The sequence below is a fragment of the Microcaecilia unicolor genome, chromosome 8, assembly GCF_901765095.1.
Source record: "Microcaecilia unicolor chromosome 8, aMicUni1.1, whole genome shotgun sequence".
NCBI classification, from domain to species: Eukaryota; Metazoa; Chordata; class Amphibia; order Gymnophiona; family Siphonopidae; genus Microcaecilia; species Microcaecilia unicolor.
The window spans coordinates 88,928,574-88,950,388 of record NC_044038.1 but is presented as its reverse complement, the minus strand read 5'-3'; the positions used below and the strand labels follow the sequence as shown (position 1 = coordinate 88,950,388).

The following is a 21,815-nucleotide window of genomic DNA, read 5'->3' as shown; positions in this document are numbered from 1 at the left end:
GAAGCCCATGTTGTTGCCCTGCATATCTCTTGACAAGAGAGTGCTCCAGTTTCAGCCCAAGAGGAAGAAATCGCTCTGGTAGAATGCACCTTAAAGGCTACAGGCGGAGACCGGCCGGCAAGCAGATAAGCTGAAAAGATAGCTTCTTTGAGCCAGCGGACAATAGTGGCTTTAGACGCTGGAGACCCTCTGCGAGGACCTGATAGCAAAACAAACAGATGATCATAGATCCTGAAAGAGATAGTAACTCGCAGATACTGCAGCAGAGTCCTGCGCACATCCAACAGGTGCAACTGCCCAAAAGATTCTGGAAACTCCTCCTTATCAAAGGAGGGCAAGAAAATAGGCTGGTTTAGGTGAAACGCTGAAACCACCTTAGGCATGAAGGAAGGCACGGTCCGAACCGTGACCCCGGACTCTGAGAATTGCAGAAATGGGTCTCTACAGGACAGCGCCTGGAGCTCTGACACCCGTCTCGCCGAAGTAATCGCCACAAGAAAAGCGGCCTTTAGTGTCAAATTTTTCTCCGATGCTCGCCGAAGCGGCTCAAAAGGAAAAGCCTGCAGGGCCTTCAAAACTAGCCCCAGGTTAAAAACTGGACAGGGTGCTCGCACGGAAGGCCAGAGCCGAAGCACCCCACTAAGAAACCGTGCCACATCTGGGTGAGCAGCTAAAGACACGCCTTCAACCTTACCACGAAGGGAGGCCAACGCTGCCGCCTGCACCCGCAGGGAATTATAGGCCAAGCCTATTTGTACACCATCCTGCAAAAAGTCCAGAATCGGCGAGACAGGAGCCCGCATGGGTGTGATCGCTTTTGAAGCACACCAAGACTCAAACTGGCGCCAAATCCTGGCATAAGCCATGGAAGTGGAACGCTTGCGGGCCTGCAGGAGAGTGGAAATGACTGTTTGAATAACCTTTGTCCCTCAATTGCGCCCTCTCAATCTCCATGCCATAAGACCAAAGTGGCAGGCTTCCTCCACGGCTACTGGGCCCTGTGACAACAGGTTCGGTACCAGAGGTAAAGGAAGGGGAGCTTCCACTAGCATCTGTCGGAGGTCCGCATACCAAGGCCTCCTGGGTCAATCCGGGGCGATGAGGACCACTTCTCCTGGGTGGACGCGCCCTATCAAGGGCTACGGAGGGAACACATATAGTAGGCCCGGAGGCCAGGGCTGAGTCAAGGCATCCAACCCTGCCGAGCAGGGATCTCTCCGTCTGCTGAAGAAGCACGGGACTTTGGCATTTGAACTTGTCGCCATAAGATCCATCACGGGCTTGCCCCATTTGGCACATTTCTGCAGGAATACTTCGTCTGCTAGTTCCCATTCTGCTGGATCGATCTGATGCCTGCTTAGATAATCGGCTTGCACGTTGCTCTGACCTGCAATGTGAGCTGCCGACAGAAACTGAAGATGCAGCTCGGCCCAGTGGCAAATCTGTTCGGCCTCCACGGCCAGTGCTCTGCACTGAGTGCCGCCTTGTTGATTTATGTAGGCCACTGCTGTCGTGTTGTCCGACATCACTCTGACAGCCAATCCTTCCAGGGTCACTTGAAAGGCAAGAAGCGCCTGAAACACCGCTTTCAACTCCAGGCGGTTGATGGACCACTCCGACTCCTCGGGTGTCCATAGACCCTGGGCATGCTTCCCCTTGCAATGTGCGCCCCAGCCCTTCAGGCTGGCATCTGTCACTACTAGACACCAACCGGGGAGCGCCAGCGGCATTCCTCGCCGCAGCATGCTGTCTGAGAGCCACCACTCCATGCTGAATCGCGCATGGAGCCAAGAAAGTCTGCATTGATAATCCTGAGAAACTGGAAACCATTTTTGAAGTAGGGAATACTGTAGAGGTCTCAGGTGCGCTCTTGCCCAGGGCACCACTTCCAATGTGGCTGTCATCGATCCCAGCAGCTGGACAATGTCCCAAGCTCGCGGGCGGGGCATCCTCAGGAGCAGACAGACCTGATTCTGAAGCTTGCACCGCCTTAGCTCGAGTAGGTATACATAGCCCGAGTCTGTGTCGAACCTGGCCCCCAAATAGGCTAGAGATTGCGAGAGGGTCAGGTGACCTTTGGCCATATTGACGACCCAGCCTAGAGACTGAAGTACTGAAACCACTCTGGCTGTAGCTTGATAGCTCTCTATTACAGAGTCTGCTCTGATGAGCCAGTCGTCTAGGTACGGGTGAACCCTGATACCTTCTCGCCTGAGCAAAGCAGCTACTACCACCATTACCTTCGAAAAGGTTCGGGGAGCTGTGGCGAGGCCAAAAGGCAAGGCCTGGAACTGGAAATGTTTTCCCAGCACCGCAAACCTCAGAAACGTCTGGTGCGGGGGCCAAATTGGTATGTGCAAGTAAGCTTCTTTCAGGTCTAGAGACGTGAGAAACTCTCCTGGCTGTACCGCAGCAATGACGGAGCACAGGGTTTCCATGTGGAAATGCCGCACTCTCAGGGACTTGTTTAATTCTTTTAAGTCCAGAATAGGGCAAAAAGACCCACCTTTTTGCGGCACCACAAAGTAGATGGAGTATCGGCCATAGCCGTGTTCGGCGGGAGGTACCAGGGACACGGCCCCTAACTGAATCAGACTTTGCAAAGTCTCCTCTACCGCCGCCCGTTTGGCGGCAGAACCGCATCGGGACTCCACAAACACGTCTCTTACTGGGGCGTTGAATTCTATTCTGTAGCCATCTCTGATCAGGTCCAGAACCCACTGATCTGAGGAAATATTGGCCCACTCCTCGGCAAAGAGGGAAAGACGTCCTCCGATGACAGGAAGTGAGGAGGGGGCCGGCGCACCATCATTGAGAGGGTCACCCCTGAACTCCAGGCTTAAAGCCGGTGGCTGCGGAACGCTTGTCCGAGCGAAAGGAGTTCCTCTGCTGAAAAACGGGCACGAGAAGTGAACCCAGCAGAACGCCCCAGGCGGTACCTTCTAGCTTCACGGAAGCGAGGTCTATAAGAGGAATGGACTGCCTGGCCCTTCGAGGAAGGCCTCGGCCTATCTTCGGGCAAGCACTGGGGTTTAGGATCTCCCAGGCCTTTAACAATTTTTTTTTCCAACTCCTCACCAAATAGAAGGCCTTGAAAGGGCAACTTCACCAACCTTTGCTTAGAGGCCATGTCCGCTGCCCAATGTCCTAGCCAAATAAGACGGCGAGCCGCCACTGCTACTGCCATTTGTTTAGCCGAAGCTCTGACATTATCATAAAGGGCATCAGTCAAAAAGGACAAGGCCGACTCCAGCCGCGGAGCCACATCCGAGAAGGGCTCCGCTCCATCTCCGGGCTGTTCCACTGCCTGTTGCAACCACGCCAGGCAGGCTCTAGCAGCATAACAACTGCATGCAGACGCCCGAACAGTAAGACCTGCAATTTCAAAGGACCGTTTAAGTGCTGCTTCCAGCCTACGGTCTTGTATATCCTTCAGGGCAACTCCTCCTTCCACAGGGAGGGTAGTTCTCTTTGTCACCGCAGTGACTAGGGCATCTACTTTAGGCATTGCAAAGCGAGCCAAATGCTCCTCACACAGAGGGTATAATTGTCCCATAGCCCTGAAAACTTTCAAAGGTCCCTCGGGGTCAGCCCACTGAGCGGAAATAAGCTCTTGGATGGAGTCATGCAAAGGAAAGGCTCGAGCAGGCTTTTTGGTACTAGCCATCCTAGAATTCACAGAGGAGGCCGTACCACTGTCAGGCTCATCAATAGAAAGGACCTGTAGGGCATCTGAAATAAGCGCTGGCAGCTCATCACGGTGGAAAATCCTCACCTCAGAGGGATCATCCAGATCCTGTGGTAATTCTGCACCTGACTCTGGCTTCTCAGACCACGAAGGCCTGCCAAAAAAGGAGGTGCACCACAATCTGAAGGGGAATTAGCCCTTCTACGCTTTTCTTTATGCCAATTATCAGGGAAAATAGCCTCAACGGGGAGTCCCAGGCCAGAATCCACCGAAGGGGACAATAGAAGGGGCCTCAGACGACCCTTGAGGGAGAGCTCTTTTCAGCATGTATGCTTTATGCAATAACAACACAAAATCAGGGGAGAAAAACTCGCCCTGGGCACCCAGATCCCGTCCGGGGCTAGCTGCTCCCTGAATAGCCTCAATTCGAGGTACCCCCCCCCCCCCCCGGGGCTCAGGGCTCTCCGTCTCTGCGGAGAATTCAAAATGGTGTCCGCTGCCAGCTCTGAGCAGGAATAATCATCGCTCGCCATGCTCAGGCCGGCTCTTACACATGTACAGCACGATTTACAGAGCCCCGCTGCTGATTTGCGCTTGCCACACCGGGAACAGCGCTTTACATTCTCTGCAGCCATCGCCAAAAACGGCGGTTTCGCGCCAACAACGCCCCGATCGCGGGCCCACCCCGGAGGAGTTAGAAAACACTCTTACCTCACCGGACCGAGTATCACAGCTACGGTCCCATAGAAGAATCAAAGGAAAACCTCTGTTCCATTTTGGGGGTTTTTTTAACGCTGTGAGGAAAGCAGAGGTAATAAGAACTCCAGAGGCTCAGATAAGTGGGAAAGGCAGGGAAAGGCAGGGAAAGGCGAACCAATGTGCCTGCATCCACTGAGTGGGAAGGGACAGGGAAAAGCAAACTAATATGTCCACATCCACGGGGGCATGGGTAAGGCAGGGAAAGGGCTAACCTATGTGCCTTCAAAGTGAAGCTGCTATAGCCTCTAACACCCCGGCTAACAACTGGCAAGCCAGGAGCCACCCCCAGGCAGATTTTTGATGGAGCTCGAAGAAGCTGCAGCCACCCTGCTTGGGGAGATAGAGAATACTGAAGAGGCAGTGGAGCTGGCTGGCTATGAGGCACTGAGAAAAGTTGAGTGCTCTCTATCTCCCCCTGCTGGTTGATGGACACAACCCATACGTAATGGCTTCATCTGCTTGATGACAAGGAACAAGCCCTAACAGTGGAAGCAGACTTGGACATTGTTGTAATTACAGAGATGATGTTAAAGGAATCCAATAAATGGAACACAGCCATACCAAGTTATAATTTGTTTAGAATGGATAGAGACGGCAGAAAAAGGAGTAGGAATTCTTTGCGTTAAAAAAAAAAATTCAAGCAAATGCAATGAAGGCGACATGGGGAAAAAAAAAGAACTGTGGACTGTTTTGAAAAGGAGAGATTGCACTTCTGTTCACAGTGGTGTGTGATTTAGACCTCAGAAAGATGAACAGGCTGGAGATCTGAAGAAAGTCATCATAAAGGTGAGAATGAAGAGAGAAATGGTGTTGCTGGGAAACTTCAAGCTGCCAGATGGTGACTGGGATATCCTATCTGTGGCATCCATAAGAAGCAGAGAGACCATGGATGTGTTTCAAGGGCTGTGCTGAAGAGAAATGATGATGGATCCCACATGGAAAGGAGCAACATAGGATCTAGTACTCAAACAAAATCTGTGTCTAATATCCAGATTGGTACCCACTTAAGAACCAGTGATCATCAAAACTACAGCAGAGTCAAAACACACCAAAGATGCAAATTTCAAAAATGCTAACGTAGGCAAAACGCTAAGTACCTAAGGAATAGCTATCAGGTTGGAAAGAGGAAAAGTAAAAGAACACTGGACTAAACTAAAGAGCTATCGCTTAGTGCGAGCCAATGGAAATTAGTAAGTGCTAAGTGCCCACAAGGCTTACAAGTACAAAATAGGACATGCAACATTTAGTGCTAATTCCATTAGTGTACATTAAGCTTTAGTAAAAGGGTCCCTATTTTAGGAAAGCAAATGGAAAATGAAACCAATATTGGCCTCCATGGAAGTGGTTCAAAAATAAAGGTACAAAAATTACCAAAGTATAAAGAATCTCAAAAGGAGTAACATAAGGAAGAATATTTAGTAAAGATGAAAAAAGCAAGACAAGAAATCAGGAGGCCACAACTCAAATAATAGAAAAGATTGCTAATGACACAAAGCAAAGTAAGAAGACTTTTCTCAGTTGTATTGGGGAGATGAGGAAAGGCCAGACTGAAAGGTGTCGAGAACCAATGTGTGGAGGGTGGCAATGGAAAGGTGTGGAAATACCAAACAAATACTTCTGTTTGGACTTACCGATGACAACCCTGGAGAAGATAACAGATGGTGGGGGCAAGAGAACATTTATGAATGGAGAAGATACAATACTGTTCACAGAGGAGAGTGTTATGAACAACTTGAAAAATTGACCCCCCCCCCCCCCCCCACGTGAAAATGGTGCTTTAAATTGCATGCACAATTTGGGCTCATGTAATTGAATAATGAACCAACTAGCACCAGTAACTGGATGCTAATAATCAATTAGACACTAACTGGTAATTAGAATTTGTATGCATCTTGCTAACAGTATTCTATAAAGATCCACGTGTAAATTCTACTGTGTGTATCTGAAAAGAGGGCGGGCATGGGCGTTGTAAACAAACACTACACAAAAAACTGAAATAAAATTAAATCTTCCAACCACAAAGTGCCACAAAAAAACACAGATCTTTAAATCTGAGCGTTCCCAGAATTTGCGCACACTGTTACAGAATACACCTGATCTGTGCCTAATTTAGGAACAGTGATTCACACCTAGCTTCAGCTCCTGGCACTATTCTATAAACAGTGCCCAACTCGGAGCACTGTTTAAAGAATAGCATACTTAGCACCTATTTTTTTCAGCATCATATATAAAATCTAGTCCAAAATGAACAATGTTATGGGGCCAGATATTCCAGGATACTAAGAAAGCACAGACAGGTCCTGGCAGGTCCACTGAATTATATCCCCAAAGGTCTACTAAACACAAGATATAGTTCCTCTTCTTAAAAGCAGCAACAGATGGAGCTTGAAAACTACAGACAAGTACGGTTTTCCACAGTGGTATGAAAACTAACAGAAATGGATAGCTCATCATTTACAACCCAGTGAATTGCAAGTTCCAAAGCAGCATGATTTTACCAGAAGAAAGTCACATCAAATTAATCTGATTTCTTTGATGGGTGGCCAGAAAATTAGATTGAGGGCATGCAATGGATGTGGTGTCCTTAGATTTCAGCAAAGCCCTACACAGGAAGCTGATGCAAATAAACTGGAAAGCCTGGGGGTAAATCCCAAGATGTTGGTGGACCGTCTTGGAAATTTGTTGACCAACAGGAGACAAACAGCAATAGTAATGGAATTCACAATAGTAGTGGAGTGCCCACGGATCAGTCCTGGGGTTAGAGATATTCAATATCTTTGTGAGCACTATTTCCAAAGTGTTAGAAGGAAAAGTTTGGCATTTTATGGATAACATATGAAGACCTGTAATAGGGTGGACAACCCATAGAGAATAGACAAAATGAGAAGTGGTCTGAAAAAACTCATGGAGAAGCCTAATATAGTAATTCCCAAACCTGGTCCTGGAGGCACCCCAGCTAGTCAGGTCTTCACGAGACCCATGATGAATATTCATGAGAGAGATTAGTTAGAGCACTGATCTGAGAACCAAGGATCCAGGCTTCAAATCCCACCGACACTCTTTGTGATCCTAAGCAAGTCACTTAACCGTCTACTGCCTTGAGTACAAGCTTAGGGCCTCTTTTATGAAGTTGTGAAAAAATATTTTTGTAGTGCCGGATATGACACGCGCCGGGGATGGGAACTAATGCCAGGTTGCTGCGGTAGCCTGGCGGTGGTTCTTTTTTAGCGAGCATACAGTTTGGGAAACGTAGATGTAGGGTCTGCATTAAAATGAGACTCGAGGGCCTAAATAGGTATACCCTAAAAAAAAAGGAGGGACAAATATCTTTCAAGTATTTAGACATCTGTATCATATTAACAAACCTTTACCAAAGGAGAGGAAGTAGTAGGACTAGGTGACAGATTCCTTTAATCAACTCTTAGAAATGTTCCAATGTCACTTTTTCTTGCAGGAGTGCAAACTTATAATACTAAAAACCCAGCGCATACAAACTCTTAAATATATCAGTATGTGACAGAGTTACAACTGTGAATGGAGCCTCGGCAGTGACTTGTTTCACATCAGAACCACTGTCCGACGACTCATTTATCTAATCACTGGGCGCCATAGTGTTTCCAAACTCCACACTTGATTATATCTGATAGTATTTAATAGAATTTAAACCACTTATATTAATATATATTTTGACACTGTGAATCATGATATCTTGCTAGCATGACTGACAGAAACAGGTATCAATGGAACAGTACTTGCCTGGTTAAGATCTAATCAGACAGGCAACAATCCATAATATTTGGAAACAACTCATCAATACCATGGACACTGACCTGCAGGGTACCACAAGGGAAAATTAGGTTCTTACCTTGGTAATTTTCTTTCCTTTAGTCATAGCAGATGAAGCCATTACGTATGGGTTATGTCCATCAACCAGCAGGGGAGATAGAGAGCACTCCAACTTTCACAGTGCCCTCTTGGCCAGCTAGCTCCACTGCCTCTTCAGTATTTGAAGCTTCCAAAGCAGTATGGCAAACCGCAATGGGAATCACAAGAGCTTTCCTCACAGCGAACGATGGCCCATCACAAGGGCATGAACTCATAAAGGAGGGAATGCACATCCTCCTGGAGGGAATAAACTCATCCTCCTTATTGTATAAGTGGAGGGGAACACACGTGCCTCCTGGAGGGAATCACACATCCTCCCAACACACTGGAGGGAATGAACTCATCCTCCTATTTATAGAACTGTAGGGGAACACATGCGCCTCCTGGAGGGAATGAACACATCCTCCTAAATTTAAACTGAACATGAATCCTGAAGATTGTTTTCCAACTTTCTCCCAAGGAAGGAACTTCAGGAAATTAGAACAGAACCTGAAAAACAGATTCACAGCATACAGACAATCATACAGGGAGGGCTCATGGCTTCATCTGCTATGACTAAAGGAAAGAAAATTACCAAGGTAAGAACCTAATTTTCCCTTCCTTGTCATCAAGCAGATGAAGCCATTAACGTATGGGATGTAACAAAGCAATCCCTAGATAGGGTGGGAACAAGCACACCACGCGCTAGCACTGTGCCACCAAAAACGCACATTCCCTCCTGGCAGCCACATCCAGCCTGTAATGTCGGGCAAACGAGAGCTTAGAAGCCCATGTTGCTGCACTGCATATCTCTTGAAGAGAGAGTGCTCCAGTTTCAGCCCAAGAGGAAGAAATCGCTCTAGTAGAATGTGCCTTAAAGGCTACAGGCGGAAACCCTGCCGGCCAGCAGATAAGCTGAAAAGATAGTTTCTTTGAGCCACGGGCAATAGTGGCTTAGACGCTGGAGACCCTCTGCGAGACCGGATAGCAAACAAACAGATGATCAGAAGTCCTGAAAGAGTTAGTAACTCGCAGATACTGCAGCAGAGTCCTGCGCACATCCAAAGGTGCAGCTTGCCAAAAGATTCTGGAACTCTCCTCTAGAAAAGAGGGCAAGAAAATAGGCTGGTTTAAGTGAAGGCTGAACCACCTTAGGCATAAAGGAAGGCACGGTCCGAACCGTGACTCCGGACTCTGAAAATGCAGAAATGGGTCTCTACAGGACAGCGCCTGGAGCTCTGACACCAGTCTCCCGAGTAATGGCCACCAGAAAAACAGCCTCAGTGTCAAGTCTTTCTCCGATGCTTGCCGAAGCGGCTCAAAAGGAGATGCCTGCAGGGTTTTCAAAGCTAGCCCCAGGTTCCAAGCTGGACAGGGTGCTCGCACTGGAGGTTGGAGCCGAAGCACCCCTCTAAGAAACCGTGCCACATCTGGGTGAGCAGCCAAAGACACGCCTTCCACCTTACCACGAAGGGAGGCCAACGCTGCCACCTGCACCCGCAGGGAATTATAGGCCAAGCCTTTTTGTACACCTTCCTGCAAAAAGTCCAGAATCGGCGAGACAGGAGCCCGCATTGGAACAATGGCTCTGGAAGCACACCAAGACTCAAACAGGCACCAAATCCTGGCATAAGCCACGGAAGTGGACCGCTTGCGGGCTTGCAGGAGAGTGGAAATAACTTTATTGGAATAACCTTTATCCCTCAATTGCGCCCTCTCAATAGCCATGCCGTAAGACCAAAGCGGCCGGCGTCCTCCATGGCTACCGGTCCCTGAGACAAGAGGTTCAGTACCAGAGGTAACGGCAGAGGAGCCTCCAGGAGCATCTGTCGGAGGTCTGCATACCAAGGTCTCCTTGGCCAATCCGGGGCGATGAGGACCACTTCTCCTGGGTGCAGCCGAATCCGCAAGAGCAGGCGCCCTATCAAGGGCCATGGGGGAAACACATAAAGTAGACCCGGAGGCCAGGGTTGAGCCAAGGCATCCAACCCCGCCGAGCGAGGATCTCTCCGTCTGCTGAAGAAGCACGGGACTTTGGTATTGGCACTTGTCGCCATTAGATCCATCACGGGCTTGCCCCATTTGGCACAGATCTGCAGGAATACTTCGTCTGCCAGATTCCATTCTGCTGGATCGATCTGATGCCTGCTCAGATAATCGGCCTGCACATTGCTCTGACCTGCAATATGAGCTGCCTACAGACACTGAAGATGCAGCTCGGCCCAGTGGCAAATCAGTTCGGCCTGCGCGGCCAGTGCTCTGCACCTTGTTCCGCCTTGTCGATATATATAGGCCACCGTTGTCGTGTTGTCCGACATCACTCTGACAGCCAATCCTTCCAGGGTCACTTGAAAGGCCAGAAGCGCCTGAAACACCGCTTTCAACTCTAGGCGGTTGATGGACCACTCCGACTCCTCGGGTGTCCATAGACCCTGGGCATGCTTCCCCTTGCAGTGTGCGCCCCAGCCCTTCAGGCTGGCATCTGTTACCACTAGGCACCAAACGGGGAGCGTCAGCGGCATTCCTCGCCGCAGCATGCTGTCCAAGAGCCACCACTCCATGCTGAGACGGGCCGCAGGGAGCCAAGTAAGTCTGCATTGGTAATCCTGAGAAATAGGAGACCATCTCCGGAGTAGGGAATACCGTAGAGGTCTCAGGTGCGCTCTCGCCCAGGGTACCACTTCCATCGTGGCTGTCATCGATCCCAGCAGCTGGACAATGTCCCAAGCTCGCGGGCGGGGCATCCTCAGGAGCAGACGGACCTGATTCTGAAGCTTGCACCGCCTTAGCTCGGGTAGGAACACATAGCCCGAGACTATGTCGAACCTGGCCCCCAAAAACTCTAGAGATTGTGAAGGGGACAGGTGACTTTTGGCCATATTGACGACCCAGCCTAGAGATTGCAGTACTGAGACCACTCTGGCTGTAGCTTGTAAGCTCTCTGTTGCAGAGTCTGCTCTGATGAGCCAGTCGTCTAGGTACGGGTGAACCCTGATACCTTCTCGCCTGAGAAAAGCAGCTACTACCACCATTACCTTCGAAAAGGTTTGGGGAGCTGTGGCGAGGCCAAAAGGCAAGGCCCTGAACTGGAAATGTTTTCCCAACACCGCAAACCTCAGAAACTTCTGATGCGGGGGCCAAATCGGAATGTGCAAGTAAGCTTCTTTCAGGTCTAGAGACGTGAGAAACTCTCCTGGCTGAACCGCCGCAATGACGGAGCGCAGGGATTCCATGTGGAAATGCCGCACTCTCAAGGACTTGTTCACTTCTTTTAAGTCCAGAATAGGGCGAAAGGACCCACCTTTTCGCGGCACCACAAAGTAGATGGAGTATCGGCTGCAGCCTTGCTCGGCGGGAGGCACCGGGGTCACTGCCCCTAACTGAATCAGACCTTGTAAAGTCTCCTCCACCGCCGCCCGTTTGACGGCAGAACCGCATCGGGACTCCACAAACACGTCTCTTACTGGGGCGTTGAATTCTATTCTGTATCCATCTCTGATAAGGTCCAGAACCCACTGATCTGAGGAAATCTTGGCCCACTCCTCGACAAAGAGGGAAAGCCGTCCTCCGATGACAGGCATCGAGGAGAGGGCCGGCGCACCATCATTGAGAGGGTCGCCCCTGAACTCCTGGTCTTGAGCCACCGGCTGCGGAACGCTTGTCCGAGCGAAAGGAGTTCCTCTGCTGACCACGGGCACGAGAAGTGAACCCAGCAGAACGCCCCGGGCGGTACCTTCTAGCTTCACGGAAGCAAGGTCTGTACGAGGAGTGGACCGCCTGGCCCTTAGAGGAAGGCCTCTGCCTATCTTCGGGCAAGCGCTGGGGTTTTGGATCACCCAGGCCTTTCACAATTTTCTCTAACTCCTCACCAAATAGGAGAAGTCCTTGAAAAGGCAACTTCACCAACCTTTGCTTAGAGGCCATGTCCGCTGCCCAGTGTCGTAGCCACAGACGACGGCGAGCCGCCACTGCTACTGCCATTTGTTTAGCCGAAGCTCTGACAAGGTCATAAAGGGCATCAGTCAGAAAGGACAAGGCCACCTCCATCTGCGGAGCCACATCCAAGAAGGGCTCCGCTCCATCTCCGGGCTGAGCCACTGCCTGTTGCAGCCAAGCTAGGCAGGCTCTCACAGCATAACAGCTGCATGCAGAAGCCCGAACAGTGAGACCTGCAATTTCAAAGGACCGTTTCAACGCTGTTTCCGGCCTACGGTCTTGAACATCCTTCAGGGCAACACCTCCTTCAACAGGGAGGGTAGTTCTCTTTGTCACCGCAGTGACTAGGGCATCCACTGTAGGCATTTGAAAACGAGCCATATGTCCCTCACGCAGAGGGTATAACTGCCCCATAGCCCTGGAAACTCTCAAAGGTCCCTCGGGGCCAGCCCACTGAGCCAAAACAAGCTCTAGGATGGAGTCATGCAAAGGGAACGCCCGAGCAGCTTTCTTGGTACTAGCCATCCTGGGATTACCCGAGGAGGCCATGCCACTGTCAGGATCTTCAATCGAGAGGGCCTGCAGGGTATCTGAAATAAGCGCTGGCAGCTCATCACGGTGGAAAATCCTCACAGCGGAGGGATCATCCAGATCCTGTGGTAAATCCGCACCTGACTCTGATTCCTCAGACCAAGAACGTCTGTCACAGTTCTCCGAATCCTCACACCCCGACCACGGGGGGGGGGGGAAGGTGCACCACAATCTGAAGGGGAATTAACCCTTCTGCGTTTATCTTTAGGCCAGTCCCAGGCCAGAATCCATCGGGGGGGGGGGGGGGGGGGGGGGGGGGTGCAATCAGAGGAGCCTCAGGCGACCCTTGAGGAAAGGCTCTTTTCATCATGTATGCTTTATGCAGCAAAAGCACAAAATCCGGGGAGAAAATCTCACCCTGGGCACCCAAATCCTGTCCGGGGCTAGCCACTCCTGAAATAACCTCATCTCGAGGTGCCCCACCTGGCTCAGGTCTCTCCGTGTCCACGGAGGCCGCGCCATGCGGTGTAAGCAAAATGGCGCCCGCTGCCAGCTCAGAGCGGGAAGAAACATCGCTCGCCATGCTCGGGCCGGCTCCTACGCCAATACAGCACGATTTACAGAGCCCTGCTGCTGATTTGCGCTTGCCACAAGTGGAACAGCGCTTTACATTGTCCGCAGCCATCGCCGAAAAACGGCGGTAAAATCCAAAATGGCGGTTTCGCGCCAAAATCGACCCGATCGCGGGCCCACCCCGGAGGAGTTGGAAAACACTCTTACCTCAAAGGATCTAGTGTACAACTACGATCCTGCTGAAAATCAGGTCAAAAACCTCTGTTCCAGCGTCTCTGCGTTTAAAAACGCGACACAACTTTTTTTTTTTTTTTTAAGCTGTGAGGAAAGCAGAGGTATTGAAGACTCCGGAGGCTCAGATGAGTGGGAAAGGCAGGGAAAGGGCGAACCTATATGCCTGCTAACACTGTTGGTGGGTAAGGACAGGGAAAACAAGGCAATATGTCCACATCCACAGAGGTATGGGTAAGGCAGGGAAAGGGCTAACCTATGTGCCTTTAAAGTGAAGCTGCTATAGCCTCCAACACCCCGGTTAACAACTGGCAAGCCAGGAACCACCTCCCGGCAGATTTTTCTGGAGCTCGAACAAGCTGCAGCCACCCTGCTAAGGGAGATAGAGAATACTGAAGAGGCAATGGAGCTAGCTGGCCAAGAGGGCACTGTGAAAGTTTGAGTGCTCTCTATCTCCCCTGCTGGTTGATGGACATAACCCATACGTAATGGCTTCATCTGCTTGATGACAAGGAAGGATCGATACTGTCACCTATTCTGTTCAATATCTACCTCAAGCCAGTAGCTGAGCAGATTCGATCCATGGACACTCAGTTCTGCATCTATGCGGATGATGTGCAGCTACTCATACCCATTGAACCTGACTTACCTACTGCCTTGAATAAACTGATTACTTGTCTAACAACAATTCAAGAATGGGCTAAACACAACAAATTTTGCCTGAACCCAAGTAAAACTGAGCTTCTCTGTGTCCCTAACACAAGTGGATACATACCTGACATCAAAATCCCCTTTGGGAAGTATGAACTCCCCCTCAAATCACAAGTCAGGAACCTTGGAATACAGCTAGATTCAACACTTACTCTGACTCCCCAAATCAAAGCAACCTTCAGGAGCTGCTTCTACTATTTGCGACAGCTATGCTGCCTCTCTCCTTACATAGAGAAGGTAAATCTTATCCCAGTTGTGCATGCCATGGTAACATCAAGACTGGATTACTGCAATGCACTATACAATGGTCTGACTACAAAGGGCCTGCACCAGCTCCAGTTGATTCAGAATGCTGCAGCAAGACTCATAGAAGGTTGCGACGTGACCACATCACATCATTTTTGCAAAAACTTAATTGGCTACCAGTACAATACAGGGCTAAATTTAAAACTCTATGTCTGATCTTCAAGGCCCTGAAAGGAAATGGCCCCGAGTATCTGAAGAATAGGATGATCCTCCATACGCCAAGGAAACTAAGGTCCTCCCAAGGATTTTCACTAACTACTTTACCCTCTCCAAAAGACATTACACGATGTGATACCCGCAAGCGAGCCTTTTCCGGAGTAGCCCCCACACTCTGGAATGCATTGCCTGAAAGGCTCCGCTTAACACAAGACTATCTCTACTTCAGGAAGCAGGTGAAAGCTTGGATCTTCAACCAAGCCTTTAATGGAAGAAGTAACTAACTTGTTAGTCTCACTCACACACACACAAGGAGTGACTTGGGCTGCACATACTGCAGTGGGACATGTTTATCCACTCCTCCATGTGCAACTTTCTTCAAATCAGTCACCTTACTTTCTAATTCTTCCTACTTTCTTACCCATCTATAAGTTAGAACTTGCCTTACCCTTCACTACCAGTTATAATGTTCTATTACATACTGTGTTGACATTGCTAGTATACCATGCCATACTTTGTATTGTTTTCGAATATTTTTACTGCTGTCATTGCCTATTGCTCATGCTTGATCTATTCTTACTGTACACTGCCTTGACTGAACGCCTTCAAAAAGATGGTAAATAAATCCTAATAAATAAATAAAGAGTGGAAGGACGAGGTTGGGCATTACAGACCTGTCAGTCTGACCTCAGTGGTGAGTAAGCTAATGGAAACACTACTAAAGCAGAGGATTGTGAGATTTCTCAAACTGAATGGAATGCAGGACTCAAGGCAGCATGGCTTCACTAGTGGCAGGTCTTATCAGATGAATCTGACTTCTTCGACTGGGTGACCAAACAGTTGGACATGGGAGGAGCGCTTGATGTGGTATACTTGGATTTCAGCAAAGCCTTTGACATGCGACTGATAAATAGAGTGCCCTCGGTATGGGACCTAGAGTAACTGATTGGGTTAAAAATTGGCTGAATGGAAGGAGACAAGAGGGTAGTGGTAAACGGAGCTTGCTCTGAAGAAAGGGATGCTGTCAGTGCAGTACCACAGGGATCTGTCCTTGGGCTGGCTCTTTTTAACATCTTTATGAGCAATACTGTGGAAGGGCTGTCTGGTAACTCTGCAACAGGGTGGACACCCTGGAGGGTGTGAATGACATAAGGACCTAGCGAAGCTGGAGGAATGGACCGATATTTGCCAACTAAGATTTAATGCTAAAAAATGCAGGGTCATGCACTTGGGTCACAAGAATCCACGGGAACGGTAGAGTATAGGGGGTGACGTGCTTCAGTGTACAAAGGAAGAGCAGGACTTGGGGGTGATTGTGTGATGACATTAAAGCTTCCAAACAGGTTGAAAAAGGACGGTCAAAGCCAGAAGGCTGCTTGGGTGCATAAAAAGAGAGACGACCAACAGGAAAAAGGAAGTGATAGTGCCATTGCATACGTTTCTGGTGAGGCCCCATTTAGAGTACTGTGTGCAGTTCTGGAGACTGCACCTACAGAAAGATATAAACAGGATGGAGTCAGTCCAGAGGGCAGCTACAAAATTAGTAAGCGGTCTTGAACACAAAATATATAGGGACAGGCTTATGAACCTCAACATGTATACACAGGGAGAGAGGAGATATGATAAGAGATGTTTAAATATCTCAATGTACAGGAAGCAAGCCTTTTTCAACTGAAGGAAAGCTCTGGAACGAGGGGGAATACAATGAAGTTAAGAGGGAGTAGGCTTAGGAGTAATCTAAGAAAGTATTATTTCACAGAAAGGGTTAGTGGAAGCGTGGAATGGCCTCCCAGTGGAGGTTGTGGAATCGAGGACTATATCAGAATTTAAAAAGGCATGTGATAAGCACATGGGATTGCGTAGGAAAAGGAAGGGTTAGGTGTTACAAGAGGATGGGCAGACTGGCATGGGCCATTTGGCCTTTATCTACCATCATGTTTATATTCTAGGAAGAAAATTTTATTACCATTTAGATCTTTTAAGCTTTTTCCCCAAATGCTTTATGATTAAGTTAGATGACTAGTTTAGTAGCTGCCCTCTGGACAGACTCCACTGGGCTCCAGAACTGCGCAGTATTCCCAAATCGGTCTCACCAGAGACTTATATACCGGCAAGATTACCTCCTTTTTCCTGTTGGTCATTCCTCTCCCTATGCATCCCTCTGGCTCTTTTCTATTCTTTGACAACCTTAAGATCATCTATGTTTTCTCTCTTTCCTCTATTACACATAGGCTCTGCTGGAATGTTAGTAGTCACGATAATATAATTGATGTAAAGCACACTGAACCCTAGAAAGAGGATTTTATGAGATGGTATACAAGACCTATTTTGAATTGAAGTTTCATCACCGCCCAGTCTCTGCGCTTCTGTGCATACGTCACTGCCAATTTTTTCTTGAAACTCCACGGCTGTTTGATAACAGGGACCGCCTTGCTGTCTGAAGGCTGAAGCCGGTCTCCCCCCCCCCCCCCCCCCCCCCCCCCCCCCCCCCCCCCCCCCCCCCAGGAGGTTTTAATGATCCCCCAATGCAGCTACCCCATCTTGGTAACAGCAAAAACAATGGAATTGATAGGGCAAAATAAGTACATAAGTAATGCCACACTGGGAAAAGACCAAGGGTTCCATCGAGCCCAGCATCCTGTCCACGGACAGCGGCCAATCCAGGCCAAGGGCACCTGGCGAGCTTCCCAAACGTACATTCTATACATGTTATTCCTGAAATTGTGGATTTTTCCCAAGTCCATTTAGTAGCGGTTTATGGACTTGTCCTTTAGGAAACCGTCAACCCCCTTTTTAAACTCTGCCAAGCTAACCGCCTTCACCACGTTCTCCGGCAACGAATTCCAGAGTTTAACTATGCATTGGGTGAAGAAAAATTTTCTCCAGTTTGTTTTAAATTTACTACACTGTAGTTTCATTGCATGCCCCCTAGGCCTAGTATTTTTGGAAAGCGTGAACAGACGCTTCACATCCAACAATAAACAAGTTCTGCCTTCTGGCTTCAGCTCACATAATGGGCCAGATAGTATCATGCCGTCTCCTGTTATCAAACCTCCTTGTTAAACTCTGCCCAAAAGAATTACTAATTTTAGCACTGTTGCCAAACTCTAGCTATTCTTACGATTTGCTAGAGCCTTCCTCATGTTTTCCAGCTACTGGTCGTTAATAAAAGGACCTCACTGTGAACACTAAAAATAATAAAATAAAATTTAATGCGCTTTCAATTGAGACGGAAAAGCAGGCGAGGAGGAAGGGTGAATCGATAAAGAGAGGGCGACAGGGAACAGAATCAGAAAAGCTTGCTAAACCCTTATTTACACTTGCACTAGCACACTTTATAAACTCCAAAGATGCCAAGTGAAGTCACAAGCATTCGGATGCCCTCACACTCGCACACGCCAAGCACCTTTCCTCTTGCGCATTCGGGGACCAGTCTCCCTCTTCCCGTGGCCTGTCATCTCTCCCTATCTTCCGCTCTCCTCCCTGTCCGTAATCTGGCACCTCGCCGTCAAGCTCATACCAATAGGTTGCCCACCAGAAATCTCGCAGCTTTCCTTCGCTGGTGCCTGTCCCCTATGACACACAACTTCTCTCTCCCAAGGAGTCCCCAACGTGCCGCCTTGCCGGAAACTGGAAGTCACATCAGGAGAGCAGGAGTCGGGTCACCGGAAAAAGAAATTTGTGGGGCCTGGCCAAGGAGGTTTGATAGACAGGAGGTGAAGTGACGTCATAACGCTGAACCCAATTAGTTCAGTCTACGTTTCTCTTCCCAGCGCAGCTGTCATCCCCGTTCACTCAAAACAAAGCAACCAAATTTATAAGCTGCTGCATCCACCTTGTCGTTCTTTATTGTTGGTAGCATTTTTATTTAATCTCACTTATATTTCCCAACATGCCATCTTGTGCAGCATAGGGATGTACACAGTGGAAGTATAATAACTGTTTTCCTAGCAATTGTTTTATCCACCCCTCTCTAGACCTCCGTGGAACCCCTTTCCACGGTGAGGTGAACAGGGGACCAAAGGACTGCCTTCGGACACGGAGGTGTAGAGGGGGTGACAGAAGGCGCAGTTCAAATCTAACTCCCAGGACCTCGGTTTTCTGGTTTCTGGGATCTAGGTGAATCTTCAGCCATCTATTCTCCCTCATGATGTACCGGAGTTTAAAGGATAATCTACTTATGTGATCACCACTTGTATATGAGTGTTAGAGGAAACAGAAAAGTAGACTAGAGAATGTTGTGATAGAAATAGTCTTTATTCTCACCAATTGAAACTTCAAGCTGGTACACACATCAGTCAGATTCTGGGTTCAACCGACAGTAGCTTCGCCGTTTGACTAGCGTTGGGGAAGGACTCCGACTTCAGCCCAGATTTACATTTCTTATATAGTTTTTGCAGCCCATACAATTAAATGGAGAGAGACTTTTTTTTTCTCTTTTTTTTTTCATCTGTGAATCATACTTAACCGCAGGTCAGGTGCCCACCTACCCCTCCTTTCTGATATTTCTTAATAACGTCAATTTCCGGACTTGTAAACATCTTTCGTAATATAGAGAGATCAGTTTTATATCTTGTGATTCTGGGAGCCATCTTTACAAAGACAGACTCCATCTTATGAACCAAACTTTTTAGGATTTTAGCCATTAATTCCTTGATCTTGGCTTTTGCACTGCTTTTGAATGTCACACTAAATTCTATTAAGGCTTATCAAGCAGCCCTGCTTCTGCAGGTGCTCAGCAACAAGGCCATCATCAGATTTTCAGGCCTAGTCAGTGCTTTTCAGCAGTTTAAGCTTTGTAACTCGGCCCACCACTATTCCAGTGGATGGGTCTCAAGCTGGGACACATTGAGGCATATTTTCAAAGCACTTAGCCTTCCAAAGTTCCATAGAAACCTATGGAACTTTGGAAGGCTAAGTGCTTTGAAAATATGCCTCATATTAACATAACGGAATAACTTTTCATAGGTAGAGTAGTCATTTGTTATAAATCTTAATCAGTGGTCAGTTCATGTGGCAGAGCCACATTAGGGAATCAGAGAACGGAAGAGTTGTGTTATGTCCATTACGTGCTTTAGTTTGGTTGTGTTGCAGAGATTAGGCATTTAAGTTGGATTGGTAAGGTATGCCTTTTTAAACAGGTTGGTTTTTAGTGATTTCTGGAAGTTTAGGTGGTCGTATTTAGGTGGTTATATTTAGACCGCTTTCTATCTTTTGACTTTTTTGGACTCCTGTCTCTCTGTCTATCCTGCTCCCCCTCTCATGGGGCTCCTCTCTGTATCTTTAGAAGGTAAAGTTTGCCTTTTTGCGGATGATACTAAGATTTGTAACGGAGTGGACACCCAGGAGGGAGTGGAAAACATGAAAAAGGATCTGCAGAAGCTAGAAGAATGGTCTAAGGTTCGGCAATTAAAATTCAATGCGAAGAAATGTAAAGTGATGCACTAGGGAGTAGAAATCCACGGGAGACGTATGTGTTAGGTGGTGGGAGTCTGATATGTACAAATGGGGAGAGGGATCTTGGGGTGATAGTATCTGAGGATCTGAAGGCGACAAAACAGTGTGACAAGGCCTTGGCCGTAGCTAGAAGGTTGCTAGGCTGTATAGAGAGAGATGTGACCAGCAGAAGAAAGGAGGTGTTGATGCCCCTGTATAAGTCATTGGTGAGGCACCATCTGGAGTATTGTGTTCACTTTTGGAGGTTGTATCTTGCTAAGGATGTAAAAAGAATTGAAGCGGTGCAAAGAAAAGCTACAAAAATGGTATGGGATTTGCGTTACAAGATGTATGAGGAGAGACTTGCTGACCTGAACATGTATACCCTGGAGGAAAGGAGAAACAGGGGTGATATGATACAGATGTGCAAATATTTGAAAGGTATTAGTCTGCAAATTAACCTTTTTCATAGATGGGAAGGCGGTAGAACTAGAGGACATGAAATGAGATTGAAGGGGGGCAGACTCAAGAAAAATGTCAGGAAGTATTTTTTCACGGAGAGAGTGGTGGATACTTGGAATGCCCTCCCATGGGAGGTGGTGGAGATGAAAACGGTAACGGAATTCAAAAAATGCGTGGGATAAACATAAAGGAATCCTGTTCAGAAGGAATGGATCCTCAGAAGCTTAGCGGAGCCATTGGTGGGAGGCGAGGCTAGTGGTTGTGATGTGGGGCTAGTGCTGAGCAGACTTCTACGGTCTGTGCCCTGAAAATGGCAGATACAAATCAAGGAGAAGTATACACATAAAGTAGCACATATGAGTTTATCTTGTGGGCAGACTGGATGGACCGTACAGGTCTTTCTATGCCGTCATCTACTATGTTACTATGTTGATGGGGCTGGTTACAAGGACACCCTAGCACGTGTTATATTCGTGCAGAGATTTTTTTTCTCCTGGTAATGGGCCACTAAAACAGACATCATGTTATGAGAATCAGGTGCTCAACATTCAGAGTTTCTATCTATTTATTTATGACATTCATATCCCACATTTAACATGTATTAGGTTGAAATCAGGGAGTATTTGAAAGTTTTCTTTTCCTGTGCCTAGATCAAAAGAGAAAGATGGCTTGTGGGACTTGTTCCTTCTATTTTGAAGAACACAGTGATATATTATAAAAATGCACTTAATATTGTTTATTACTATTATTTACTACTAGTTGATATACAGCAGAGGTTAACCAAGTCAACTTCATGCTTTGTAATATTTTAATAGCATTTTCTCTGTTACCCAAATAAAAATAAAATGATAATGCTAATTATATGACTGTGTCTGCCTTTTACGGTAGTTAGGATAACCTGGTCCTGGAGTTACCCAAGGCAGTCGGGTTTATCAGGATACTGACAATGAATATTTATGAGAGAGATTTGCATACAGTAGAGGCAGTGCTTCTTATGAAATGCTTTGAGTCCTACTGATCTGTACATCTGTTGTGTTATTTTGGGTGGAAACAGGTGGGCTTATAGGGAGGGAGGGGAGTACAGGAGGGGAAGGGTTCTTGGGGTATGTTCTCTGTAAAAGATTTTATTGTGCCATGTTGGATGGTTTATTGTTTTGTTTTG

The 21,815-nt window shown here is 47.8% G+C and overlaps 1 protein-coding gene across 9 annotated transcripts in view; it reads right to left on the bottom strand.

The window, feature by feature from the left end:
- TMEM147 (transmembrane protein 147) overlaps nt 1–18,438 on the bottom strand; it is an 81,414-nt gene extending 62,976 nt beyond the window's left edge. For 2 of the 9 annotated variants that reach the window (XM_030212109.1, XM_030212111.1), the window contains exon 1: nt 18,276–18,438. The gene's annotated coding sequence lies outside the window, so the exon portion shown is untranslated. Of the gene's footprint in view, nt 1–18,161; nt 18,256–18,275 lie in introns of those variants that run through there. The other 7 variants (XM_030212110.1, XM_030212114.1, XM_030212116.1 and 4 more) reach the window with 4 other exon arrangements.
- Nucleotides 18,439–21,815: the final 3,377 nt, after the last annotated feature.